The sequence below is a fragment of the Oncorhynchus nerka genome, linkage group LG11 (assembly GCF_034236695.1).
Source record: "Oncorhynchus nerka isolate Pitt River linkage group LG11, Oner_Uvic_2.0, whole genome shotgun sequence".
Taxonomy (NCBI): domain Eukaryota; kingdom Metazoa; phylum Chordata; class Actinopteri; order Salmoniformes; family Salmonidae; genus Oncorhynchus; species Oncorhynchus nerka.
Window position 1 is genome coordinate 31,875,640 of NC_088406.1, and position 14,063 is coordinate 31,889,702.

Consider the following 14,063-nt stretch of genomic DNA (forward strand, 5'->3'; position numbering starts at 1 on the left):
AAAAACTGACCGGTTTTCAGTCCAAAGCAAAATATCACTATCAGAACACAGTCTGATAACCCAATCTGTGAAATTCACTATAACCAAATTAATATTGCACCATTTTATTCACTTGAGTTAATTACTACTATATAATAGGCTTATATCATCACAGTGATAGAAGAATCTCTACTGGCACAGCAGTCTAAGGTACTGCATCTCAGTGCTAGTGGCATCACTACAGACCCTGGTTTGATTCCAGGCTGTATCACAACCGTCCCTGATTGGGAGTCCCATGGGGCGGTGCACAATTGGCCCAGAGTCATTAGGGTTTGGCCGTAGTAGGCCGTCATTGTAAATAAGAATTTGTTCTTAACGGACTTGCCTAGTTAAATAAAGGTTCAATTAAAAATGTAAAAATAAATGATCCTATCTTTATAACAATGCCACACATAGCAGAGGTAAGGCAATCAAGCATGGTAAAGGACAACTCCACCAATACAATATTTTGGCATTTGTTTCATTAGTTCAGCAATCAAGTTTAAGACATGTAACTTTCAAAATACAGAAGTCTTGCCCATATGATGCATTTTGCATCATATGATGCTGTGTCTTGGTAAGCAATTTTGGCCTTGTGTTTTAGGTTATTGTCCTACTGAAAGGTGAATTTGTCTGTCTGTTGGAAAGATTTTCCTCTAGGATTCTGCCTGTGCTTAGCTATGTTCCGTTTCTTTTTATCATAAAAAAAAAAACTTGAGTCCTTACAGATAAGCATATCAATAACATGCTTGAAATTTGAAGTGGTACTCAGTGATGTTGGATTTGCCCCAAACAACGCTTTGTGTTAAGTTATTTGCCACATTTCTTTGCAGTTATACTGTAGTGCCTTATTGAAAACAGGATGCATGTTTTGGAATATTTTAATTCTGTACAGGCTTCCTTTTCACTCTGTCATTTAGGTTAGCATTGTGGAGTAACAAATGTTTATCCATCCTCAGTTTTCTCCTATCACAGCCATTCAACTCTGTAACTGTTTTAAAGTCACCATTGGCCCCATGGTGAAATCCCTGAGCGGTTTCCTTCCTCTCCGTCAACTGAGTTAGGAAGGACGCTTGTATCTTTGTAGTGGCTGGGTGTATTAATACACAATCCAAAGTGTAATTAATAACTTCACCATGCTAAAAGGTATATTCAATGTCTCCTTTTTTTTTACACATCTACCAATATGGAAAACACCTCTGGTCTTTGTGGTTGAATCTGTTTTTGAAATTCACTGCTTGACTGAGGGACCTTGCAGATAATTGTATGTGTGGGGTACAAAAATGATTTTAAACACTATTGCACACAGTGAGTCCATGCAACTTATGTGACTTGTTATTTAAGCACATTTTTACTCCTGGACTTATTTAGGCTTGCCATAACGAAGGGGTTGAATGCTTATTGACTCAAGACATTTCATTTTTAATTAATTTGAAACATTTTCTAAAAATGTAATTCCACTCTGACATTATGGGGTATTGTGTGTAGGCCAGTGACAAAATCTCAATTTTAAATTCAGGCTGTAACACAGCAAAAAAAAAAAAAAAAAGGCTAGAGGTGTGAATAATTTCTGAAGGCACTATGTATGGATAAAGTGACTAGGCAACAGACTAGATGATTAAACAGTAGCAGCAAAGTATGCGAAGAGTCGAGAGTTAGTGCAAAAAGGGTCAATACAGATAGTTATCCAAATACAGTGGGGCAAAAAAGTATTTAGTCAGCCACCAATTGTGCAAGTTCTCCCACTTAAAAAGACGAGAGGCCTGTAATTTTCATCATAGGTACACTTCAACTATAACAGACAAAATGAGAGAGAAAAATCCAGAAAATCACATTGTAGGATTTTTAATGACTTTATTTGCAAATTATGGTGGAGAATAAGTATTTGGTCAAGAACAAACGTTTATCTCAATACTTTGTCATTGCCAACAAAGGGTATATAACAGAGGTCAAATGTACATACACACGAACAGTAGGTATCCTACGCACATACTTTATCACTACCCAGCCGACAAAGATTAGGGAGACCGTGGGAAGCACTCCCTGTCCTCCCTCATCTCTGAGCCCCTAGCAAGTCCGGCACTAAATTTGTCTCAGACAGTCTGTGTTTAAGATACTATAAAGACATTTTGTACAGAGATATAATTTTACTGACTAAACCTACAGACCTAATTACTAGTAACTTTATGATTCTAATCAATTTCATACAATTATATGGTTTCAGGGTGGAATATTCTAATCATTACTTTAAACATATAAGTTCCATTATCAAGAGCGAAAACAACAATGTCACTGAGCGAAACACCCATTGCAAAAAAAGTTTGATGCCCCACCCCCAATTAATTACAAAAACAACATGGTTTATCACTACCGAATTTGAATTGCAGAATGGCACCCGTGTTCCCCTGCTTTCTATATAGTGCACTAGGTTTGAGCAGGGCCCATAGAGAGAAATAAATAACCTTGCTTTTTTATTTAACCAGGTAGGCTAGTTGAGAACAAGTTCTCATTTACAACTGCGACCTGGCCAAGATAAAGCAAAGCAGTGCAATACAGAGTTACACATGGAATAAACAAACACAGTCAATAATACAATAAAAAAGTATAAATACAGTGTGTGCAAATGAGGTAGGATAAGGGAGGTAAGGCAAAAAATTGGCCATGGTGGCAAAGTAATTACAATATAGCAATTAAACACTGGAGTGATAGATGTGCAGAAGATGAGTTTACAAGTAGAGACACTAGGGTGCAAAGGAGCAAAATAGATAACAGTATGGGGATGAGGTTGTTGGATGGGCTAATTACAGGTGCAGTGATCTATGAGTTGCTCTGACAGCTGGTGCTTAAAGCTAGTGAGGGAGATATGAGTCTCCAGCTTCAGTGACTTTTGCAGTTCGTTCCAGTCATTGGCAGCATAGAACTGGAAGGAAAGGTGGCCAAAGGAGGAATTGGCTTTGGGGGTGACTGGTGAAATATACCTGCTGGAGCGCGTGCTATGGGTGGGTGCTGCTATGGTGACCAGTGAGCTGAGATAAAACAGGGCTATACCTAGCAAAGACTTATAGATGACCTGGAGCCAGTGGGTTTGGCGACGAATATGAAGCGAGGGCCAGCCAACGAGAGCATACAGGTTGCAATGGTGGGTAGTATATGGGGCTTTGGTGTCAAAACAGATGGCACTGTGATAGACTGCATCCAATTTGCTCAGTAGAGTGTTGGAAGCTATTTTGTAAGTGACATTGCCGAAGTCGAGGATCGGTAGGATAGTCAGTTTTACAAGGGTATGTTTGGCAGCATTAGTAAAGAATGCTTTGTTGTGAAATTGGAAGCTGATTCTAGATTGAATTTTGGATTGGAGATGCTTAATGTGAGTCTGGAAGGAGAGTTTACAGTCTAGTATTTGTAGTTGTCCACATATTCTAAGTCAGAACCCGTCCAGAGTAGTGATGCTGGGTGGGCGGGCAGGTGTGGGCAGCAATCGGTTGAAGAGCATGCATTTAGTTTTACATGCATTTAAGAGCAGTTGGAGGCCATGGAAAGAGAGTAGTATGGCATTGAAGCTCATCTGGAGGATAGTTAACACAGTGTCCAAAGAAGGGCCAGAAGTATACAGAATGGTGTCGTCTGCGTAGAGGTGGATCCAGAGAGTCATCAGCAGCAAGAGTGATGTCATTGATGTATACAGAGAAAAGAGTCGGCCAGAGAATTGAACCCTGTGGCACCCCCATAGAGACTGCCAGAGGTCCGGACAACACACCGATTTGACACACTGAACTCTGTCTGAGAAGTAGTTGGTGAACAGTCATTTGACAAACCAAGGCTGTTGAGTCTGCCGATAAGAATGTGGTGATTGACAGAGTCGAAAGCCTTAGCCAGGTCAATGAATACAGCTGCACAGTGTTGTCTCTTATCGATGGCGGTTATGATATTGTTTAGGACCTTGAGCGTGGCTGAGGTGCACCCATGACCAGCTCGGAATCCAGATTGCATAGCAGAGAAGGTACGGTGGGATTCGAAATGGTCGGTGATATGCTTGTTAACTTGACTTTTGAAGACCTTAGAAAGGCAGGGTAGGATAGATATAGGTCTGTAGCAGTTTGGATCTAGTGTGTCTACCCCTTTCAAGAGAGGGATGACCGCGGCAGCTTTCCAATCTTTGGGGATCTCAGACAATACGAAAGAGAGGTTGAACAGGCTAGTAAAAGGGGTTGCATCAATTTCGGGGGTTAATTTTAGAAAGAGGTCAATACGAAAGAGAGGTGAAGAATTTGGGTGAAGAAGAAATGGGGGAGGCTTGGACAAGTTGCTGCGGGGAATGCAGGGCTGTTGACCGGAGTAGGGGTAGCCAGGTGGAAAGCATGGCCAGCCATAGAAAAATGCTTAATCTCAATTGTTGCGTATTTATCAGTGGTGACAGTGTTTCCTAGCCTCAGTGCAGTGGGCAGCTGGGAGGACGTGCTCTTATTCTCCATAAACTTTAGTGTCCCATGAAGTTTGTGCTACAGGATGCAAATTTCTGTTTGAAAAAGCTAGCCTTTGCTTTCCTAACTGCCTGTGTATATTGGTTCCTAACTTCCCTGAAAAGTTGCATATCGCGGGGGCTATTCGATGCTAATGCAGTACGCCACAGGATGTTTTTGTGCTGGTCAAGGGCAGTCAGGTCGAGTGAACCAGGGGCTATCTGTTCCTGGTTCTACACTTTTTTAATGGGTCATGCTTATTTAAGATAGTGAGGAAAGCACTTTTAAAGAATAACCAGGCATCCTCTACTGACGGAATGAGGTCAATGTCCTTGCAGGATACCCGGGCCAAGTTAATTAGAAAGGCCTGCTCGCTGAAGTGTTTTAGGGAGCATTTGACAGTGATGAGGTGTGGTCGTTTGACCGCAGACCCGTTACGGATGATGATGTTAAATTATGTTATTGTCTGGCCAACTGCTTTTTGCTGGTGTCCCTTTCACATCAGTGCTACCAATATGGAAAAATCATATTGATATTTGAACAACAACAATTTTCTGCATTCTGAATCTGAGAACACGCTACAATTTGCTCCTGACCCTCAATCTCCCCACCTTCCTCCTGGGAAGTCGTCTTGTCCATGGACTAAAGTCAGTCTGTTAACGCAATGCAGACGGCGTCTATCGCCTGTTCTAAAAAGGAGAAACTCAATAAAAGCAAATAATTGTCATAAAGAATACCCATTGCATAACAGGTTTAACCCCCAATTAATACCAAAAACAACACCAATGGTTACCTAATTTGAATAGCAGAACTACACATGTTCCCCTGCTTTGCACTGATGTGAGAGAAAGGGATGTCTGCAAAAAAAGCAGTTTACCCAAGGACTGAGGATGGTCGGACAATTACATTTTTATTTATCTAGGCAAGTCAGTTAAGAACAAATTCTTACTTACAATTACAGGCTACCCCAACCAAACCCTAACCTGGACAACACTGGGAAAATTGCGCGCCGCTTTTTGGGACTCCCAATCACGGCCGGTTGTGATTCAGGCTGGAATCGAACCAGGCTCTGTAGTGATGCATTGCCTTAAACCGCTGCACCACTCGGGAGCCCAATTTACTCCATGGGTCCTGTTCAAAAGTAGTGCATCCAATCTGCCAGCCATTGGCCTAGGGAATATGTAGACTCATACCGCAATTGAGAATCGATTCACGCGTGGATGAAGTATTTGCTGTTTTTACTTCTAGAGACAATTCCCCCATTAAAAACAGATTTTGTAAGGTCCTTGAACTAAGGAGTAACGTTAAATTAGTACAATATTGGGCGGATAGGGAATATGGTGTGAGGCACAGTCAAGTTGTATAGACGTTGGCCAAACATTAACGGATGGTCTACGACTTTTACCAACTCATTGTTGAATGAAACCTCGACAGAGGATGCCATTTATTTACATTAAACTCATCTCGGGCATTTCCAAACAGGACTCGTCGCCATTATTTCCCAGTCCATGGCAGCGTCACATATGTCCAGTTCTTGCTGTTGTGAACAGTTTGGCTATTCCCGTCCTTTCTTTTCTCATACCAAATATTCAACCATTTCAGTTCGCTGACGATCTGTTCTTGAGTCCACTTTATGTCCCTGCTCTGGAATGCGAATTTCCATGTCTGACCAATGTGTCAATATGAAAATTAAGTTAATAAAAAAAAACGGCATTAAAATTACCTCAACTGTAGAATCTCCGATGAATCAACTGAAAATAAACACCTTTGTTTTTTGAGGCATGAAATGGGCGTGTCCTTCTAGTCCTCTGTCAAATGTTTTTGTTGGATGTGTTCATTTGCTAATGCTGCGTTCATAACCAAGTGGGACAGTGGTAATTACCTGTTGTGAAGTGGTAAATACTCGTTTGATATGTTCAAGTGCGTTAAACTCATTGAGAAACGCAGATAGGTTTTTGGCGATTAGCCTATGTCAACCATAAACTAATAGTACCGCTATCATGCGGTACTTTTAATACATTGTTTTTTTAGAAATGATGTTTTGTTGTTGCACTTAATTGACGATAATCTCTCGCGGACAGATGAATCTGATAATCTGTCAAGAATATGTCGAGGCTCACTTAGAATTATGCTATTTCGAGCAGCAGTAGTTCCTGGTTTGGGGTTTTTGCCATTTATTATTTGGACAAATCAGGATTGGGTAAAGGTGGTGCTGTGATTTTCAAATCTGTGTGCGGATGATAAACGGTTTCCACTAGATTACAGTCAAAATTGTCTATATAGTAAAAATGTATGAAAACATAACTTCACTTTTTGGCCATGATATTGGTGAAATTAGCGGAAGGGAGGGGTTTGGCCAAGAGTTTCGGTTTGCACAAAGGTAATCAAAATTGTTAATGGCATTCCCCATAAAACAGGAAATGACAAACTTGGTGGTCATTTTACTTTTGGATAACCGAGATTAAACTGCAGACAATTCTGTTATCGAGGTAATATCCTTAGAAGGTGACGTCAGAGGTCATCATGTGGGAGCTCAGGATGATAGACGATGGAGTACAGCCAATGATATGTTTTCCTCTACTCAGGCATTGCTGACGCATGCCAAATCTTACTTAAAATACCTATCCAGGCGTTGTATCAGCTAACCACATCGTATAGTAATCTGTCAGTCAATGACACAGTTGATGACATGGAACGCAACCATTGGTTGAGGCAAAGTCTGAGCAGGGGAACATGACCATAATCTTCAACCTAACAAGTCCTGCAGTAATTGGCTACAATCAGCAAGCAACTTCCGTACCCTGCTGCATGAAAGGCTCCAAAATTGGGATGAAACACTTACGCCGCATTCAAAACAACTGGGAACTCTGAAATCTTTAACTTCAGTGCGTTCAAGACAACTAGAAACTCAGAAGAATATGAGCTCTGACTGGAAAAATCATTTAATGGTCATTCAATTCGGAGTTCCCAGTTGTCTTGAAAGCGCCAATACAGTCGTGGCCAAAAGTTTTGAGAATGACACAAATATTAATTTTCACAAAGTCTGCTGCCTCAGTTTGTATGATGGCAATTTGCATATACTCCAGAATGTTATGAAGAGTGATCAGATGAATTGCAATTAATTGCAAAGACCCTCTTTGCCATGCAAATGAACTGAATCCCCCCCAAAAAAATCCACTGCATTTCAGCCCTGCCACAAAAGGACCAGCTGACATCATGTCAGTGATTCTCTCGTTAACACAGGTGTGAGTGTTGACGAGGACAAGGCTGGAGATCACTCTGTCATGCTGATTGAGTTTGAATAACAGACTGGAAGCTTCAAAAGGAGGGTGGTGCTTGGAATCATTGTTCTTCCTCTGTCAACCATGGTTACCTGCAAGAAAACACGTGCCGTCATCATTGCTTTGCACAAAAAGGGCTTCACAGGCAAGGATATTTCTGCCAGTGAGATTGCACCTAAATGGGCCTCCCGGGTGGCGCAGTGGTTAAGGGCGCTGTACTGCAGCGCCAGCTGTGCCATCAGAGTCCCTGGGTTCGCGCCCAGGCTCTGTCGTAACCTTCCGCGACCGGGCCAGGAAAGAGGTGAAACAGGGCCAGCACAAGAACGAGTCAGTTGGTTGGGCCTTGGATTCCTTAGGCGGGCAAGTTTTTACACAGGACCAATGTGTGCACACGCTGGTGCATTCACTATTTTTTAAATGGGTGTAGCCAGTCCATAGCCAGTTTCAAAATTAATCTGACAATTTATCCACCCATTTTTCTACCGATCTGCATGCCAGTTATGATTATTTTTATATGCGCATTTTGGGGAACAGTTTCAATTCAATAATAACGTTTTAGTTTCTCAAAAACGTGGTGAATAATACAAATCTTAAGTAAAAGGATACAAATCTAAAAGTTAGTTGAATTCTAAGGCAAGAGCACCAGCCTCTGCCATATGGACACATTGATACACTGCAATCCATTGGCGGCTAAATAAATGAGCACATAGAACTCAGAAATAGCCTATAGGCCAATGCAGCAGTAAGCTAATAACTTCATCATCAACTAAGTAAAACACATAGGCCCAAAGTCGACCAATAAAAGCAGGAGAAAATATCCTGATGAAAATTAATCTCTCAACTCCCTCCCTTTCTACCGGTCTTGACTTGAGCTGTCACTAACGAATTTGCAACACAACTAGCCTATTCCGGGCCCTCAGTTTCCCACGCCAGTAATTTGGGAGGTGCATCACTGTGCGCCTCCAAAATGTTGTAACAATGCAAAAGGCTCCCTATAGCAGAGGGCTCCTTATAGCTCCACATTGACATGATTGGTTGATTGTAGATGGGGAAGGGTGATGCTGTATAAACACAAACTCACTTCCTTCCCAATAGCTCTGCACTGCTCCGCTCAACACCTAAAGTATGAATGCCCTGACTTCTGCAGGAAGTCTGCAGGAAGTCTGACTTCTGCAGGAGCCCTATCCCTATTAATGTTGCACGGCCAATGCAGACGTCAGATTGACCATGCAGCACCTTTAACTGTGCACCAGCCAAATTTCCTTTCCAATTCACAATTGGCTGAAACCAGAGATCTGTATAAAATGACGAGCATTTCAATTAACAGGTGTTAATGTTGTGTAGCTATTTTATTGACTTGGCCAAAGCTTTTGATACGGTATACCATTCTTGTGGATCGGCTAAGGAGCATTGGTGTCTCTGAGGGGGCTTTGGCCTGATATGCTAACCACCTCTCTCAAAGAGTGCAGTGTATAAAGTCAGAACGTCTGCTGTCTCAGCCACTGTCACCAAGGGAGTACCCCAAGGCTGGATCCTAGGCCCCACGCTCTGTTGTGGAAATGTCCTGTATTTACCAAATCATGAGAGCAAACCACACACAAGTCAGAGTTATCATAAAGTCCATCTTTAATTATATGAGCTCCATCACAACCCTGTGACTCTCAGATCAATTCAGTGTCTATAAATGAATTCTCTGAGAGTCCTTACACATTGCAACTGAGAGCAAAGACACACATATTCAGACATTATTGGCTATAAATTATCGTTCAGCTTTGTCTCCTAAACTATGTTCTTATCTCGCTCTCAGGACCATAAAACAAAACAAAACCTATATCAACAGGCATATATCAAATACACCCCTCCTGGACAAGATCACAGAGACACAGTGACTGGCACACAGACATTGTGGAGCCAAGAGATAATTGGTTTAAAATATTTTTTATTTATTTTTTATTTCACCTTTATTTAACCAGGTAGGCAAGTTGAGAACAAGTTCTCATTTACAATTGTGACCTGGCCAAGATAAAGCAAAGCAGTTCGACACATACAACAACACAGAGTTACACATGGAGTAAAACAAATATACAGTCAATAATACAGTAGAAACAAGTCTATATACGATGTGAGCAAATGAGGTGAGATACGAGAGGTAATGGCAAAAAAAAGTCCATGGTGGCAAAGTAAATACAATATAGCAAGTAAAACACTGGAATGGTAGATTTGCAGTGGAAGAATGTGCAAAGTAGAAATAAAAATAATGGGGTGCAAAGGAGCAAAATTAATTAATTAAATACAGTAGGGAAAGAGGTAGTTGTTTGGGCTAAATTATAGGTGGGCTATGTACAGGTGCAGTAATCTGTGAGCTGCTCTGACAGTTGGTGCTTAAAGCTAATGAGGGAGATAAGTGTTTCCAGTTTCAGAGATTTTTGTAGTTCGTTCCAGTCATTGGCAGCAGAGAACTGGAAGGAGAGGCGGCCAAAGAAATAATTGGTTTTGGGGGTGACTAGACAGATATACCTGCTGGAGCGTGTGCTACAGGTGGGAGATGCTATGGTGACCAGCGAGCTGAGATAAGGGGGGACTTTACCTAGCAGGGTCTTGTAGATGACATGGAGCCAGTGGGTTTGGCGACGAGTATGAAGCGAGGGCCAGCCAACGAGAGCGTACAGGTCGCAATGGTGGGTAGTATATGGGGCTTTGGTGACAAAACGGATTGCACTGTGATAGACTGCATCCAATTTGTTGAGTAGGGTATTGGAGGCTATTTTGTAAATGACATCGCCGAAGTCGAGGATTGGTAGGATGGCCAGTTTTACAAGGGTATGTTTGGCAGCATGAGTGAAGGATGCTTTGTTGCGAAAAAGGAAGCCAATTCTAGATTTAACTTTGGATTGGAGATGTTTGATATGGGTCTGGAAGGAGAGTTTACAGTCTAACCAGACACCTAAGTATTTGGAGTTGTCCACGTGTTCTAAGTCAGAGCCGTCCAGAGTAGTGATGTTGGACAGGCGGGCAGGTGCAGGTAGCAATCGGTTGAAGAGCATGCATTTAGTTTTACTTGTATTTAAGAGCAATTGGAGGCCACGGAAGGAGAGTTGTATGGCATTGAAGCTTGCCTGGAGGGTTGTTAACACAGTGTCCAAAGAAGGGCCAGAAGTATACAGAATGGTGTCGTCTGCGTAGAGGTGGATCAGAGACTCACCAGCAGCAAAAGCGACGTCATTGATGTATACAGAGAAGAGAGTCGGTCCAAGAATTGAACCCTGTGGCACCCCCATAGAGACTGCCAGAGGTCCGGACAGCAGACCCTCCGATTTGACACACTGAACTCTATCAGAGAAGTAATTGGTGAACCAGGCAAGGCAATCATTTGAGAAACCAAGGCTGTCGAGTCTGCCGATGAGGATGTGGTGATTGACAGAGTCGAAACATATGAAGACAAGCTTGACCCCTCCCCTCTCTGCGGCCCAAGTAACTGACCCCATGACAGAGAACAGATAACTGCAACCGGCCAGCACTATAGTACAACAAAATAAATTCTGATGAGAAGTAACTCACAAGCATATAATGAAAATAAAAAATATCTATGTTACCCAACTAATTCTGATTATACCCCAACAGCTCTTCTCAATTTACATCAACAACATAGCTCAAGCAGTAGGAAGCTCGCTCATCCATTTATTTGCAGATACTCAGCTGGCCCCTCCCCGGATTTTGTGTTAAACGCTCTGCATTGTATTTGGGACAAATCATTAACTAAACCCTAAACCTCAACTAAATCTTGTAATGCATAATGTGGAAATTGAGCAAGTTGAGGTGACTAAACTGCTTGGAGTAACCCTGGATTGTAAACTGTCATGGTCAAAACACATTGATACAACAGCAGCTAAGATGGGGAGAAGTATACCAATAATAAAGCGCAGCTCTACCTCCTTAACAGCACTATCAACAAGGCCCTACAGGCCCTGTTCAGTCGTGTGGTGACACAAAAAAAGGACTTCGGAAAATTGCAATTGGCTCAGTACAGGGCAGCACGGCTGGCCCTTAGATGTACACAGAGAGCTCATATTAATAATATGCATGTCAATCTCTCCTGACTCAAAGTGGCAGAGAGATTGACTTCATCACTACTTGATTTTATGAGAGGTATTGACATGTTGAATGCACCGAGCTGTCTGTTTGAACTGCTGGTGCACAACTCGGACACCCATGCATACCCCACAAGAGGTCTCTTCACAAGTCCAAAACAGACTATGGGAGGCGCACAGTACTACATAGAGCCATGACTACATGGAACTCTATTCCACATCAAGTAACTGATGCAAGCAGTAAAATTTGATTTAAAAAACAGATACAAATACACCTTATGGAACAGCGGGGCCTGTGAAGCAACAAACATAGGCACAGACACATGCATACACACACACGATAACATGCGCACGCGTACACATGGATTTTGTACTGTAGATATGTGGTAGTGGTGGAGTAGGGGCACACCGTGTGTTGTGAAATCTGTGAATGTATTGTTATGTTTTAAAAATTGTATGAACTGCCTTAATTTTGCTGGACCCCAGGAAGTGTAGCTGCTGAGGATCCATAATAAATAAAAATACAAACAAAGCTTTCTCTGCCCTTAACCTTGTTCTAAACACCTCCAAACCATGTATTTGGTAAGAAGAATGCCACTCTCCCTACCAGTGTGATTACTACCTCTGAGGGTTTAGAGCTTGAGGTAGTCACCTCATACAAGTACTTGGGAGAATGGCTAGACGGTACAGTCCTTCTCTTAGCACATATCAAGGGTAGATCTAGACTTGGTTTCTTGTATCGTAATCACTCTTTCACCACAGCTCCTAAACTAACCCTGATTCAGATGACCATCCTACCCATGCTAGATTAGAGATGTAATTTATAGATCGGCAGGTGAGGGTGCTCTCGAGCGGCTAGATGTTCTTTACCATTCGGCTATCAGATTTGCCACCAATGCCCCTAATAGGACACATTACTGCACTCTATACCCCTCTGTAAACTGGTCATCTCTGTATACCCGTCGCAAGACAGACTGGTTAATGCTTATTTAGAAAACCCCCTGAGGCCTCACTCCCCCCTATCTGAGATACCTACTGCGGCCCTCATCCTCCACATACAACACCCGTTCTGCCAGTCAAATTCTGTTAAAGGTTCCCAAAGCACACACATCCCTGGGTCGCTCCTCTTTTCAGGTCACTGCAGCTAGACTGTAACAAGCTGCAAAAAACACTCAAACTGGACCCTTTTATCTCCAACTCTTCATTCAAAGACTCAATCATGGACATTTACTGACAGTTGTGGCTGCTTCCCGTGAGGTATTGTTGTCTCTACCTTCTTGCCCTTTGTGCTGTTGTCTGTGCCCAATAATGTTTGTACCATGTTTTGCTGCTGCCATGTTGTGTTTTCATCTGTTGCTGCCATGCTATGTTGTGGTCTTCGCTTTCTCTTTATGTTGTGTTGTGGTGTCTCTCTTGTCGTGATGTGTGTTTTGTCCTATTTTTGTAATAATTTTTTAAATCCCAGCCCCGTAAATAAGAATTGTCTTAACTGACTTGCCTAGTTAAATAAAGGTAAAAAAATATACACTGCTCAAAAAAATAAAGGGAACACTTAAACAACACAATGTAACTCCAAGTCAATCACACTTCTGTGAAATCAAACTGTCCACATAGGAAGCAACACTGATTGACAATAAATTTCACATGCTGTTGTGCAAATGGAATAGACAACAGGTGGAAATTATAGGCAATTAGCAAGACCGCCCCAATAAAGGAGTGGTTCTGCAGGTGATAACCACAGACCACTTCTCAGTTCCTATGCTTCCTGGCTGATGTTTTGGTCATTTTTGAATGCTGGCGGTGCTTTCACTCTAGTGGTAGCATGAGACTGAGTCTACAACCCACACAAGTGGCTCAGGTAGTGCAGCTCATCCAGGATGGCACATCAATGCGAGCTGTGGCAAGAAGGTTTGCTGTGTCTGTCAGCGTAGTGTCCAGAGCATGGAGGCACTACCAGGAGACAGACCAGTACATCAGGAGACATAGAGGAGGCCGTAGGAGGGCAACAACCCAGCAGCAGGACCGCTACCTCCGCCTTTGTGCAAGGATGAGCAGGAGGAGCACTGCCAGAGCCCTGCAAAATGACCTCCAGCAGGCCACAAATGTGCATGTGTCTGCTCAAACGGTCAGTTACAGACTCCATGAGGGTGGTATGAGGGCCCGACGTCCACAGGTGGGGGTTGTGCTTACAGCCCAACACCGTGCAGGACGTTTGA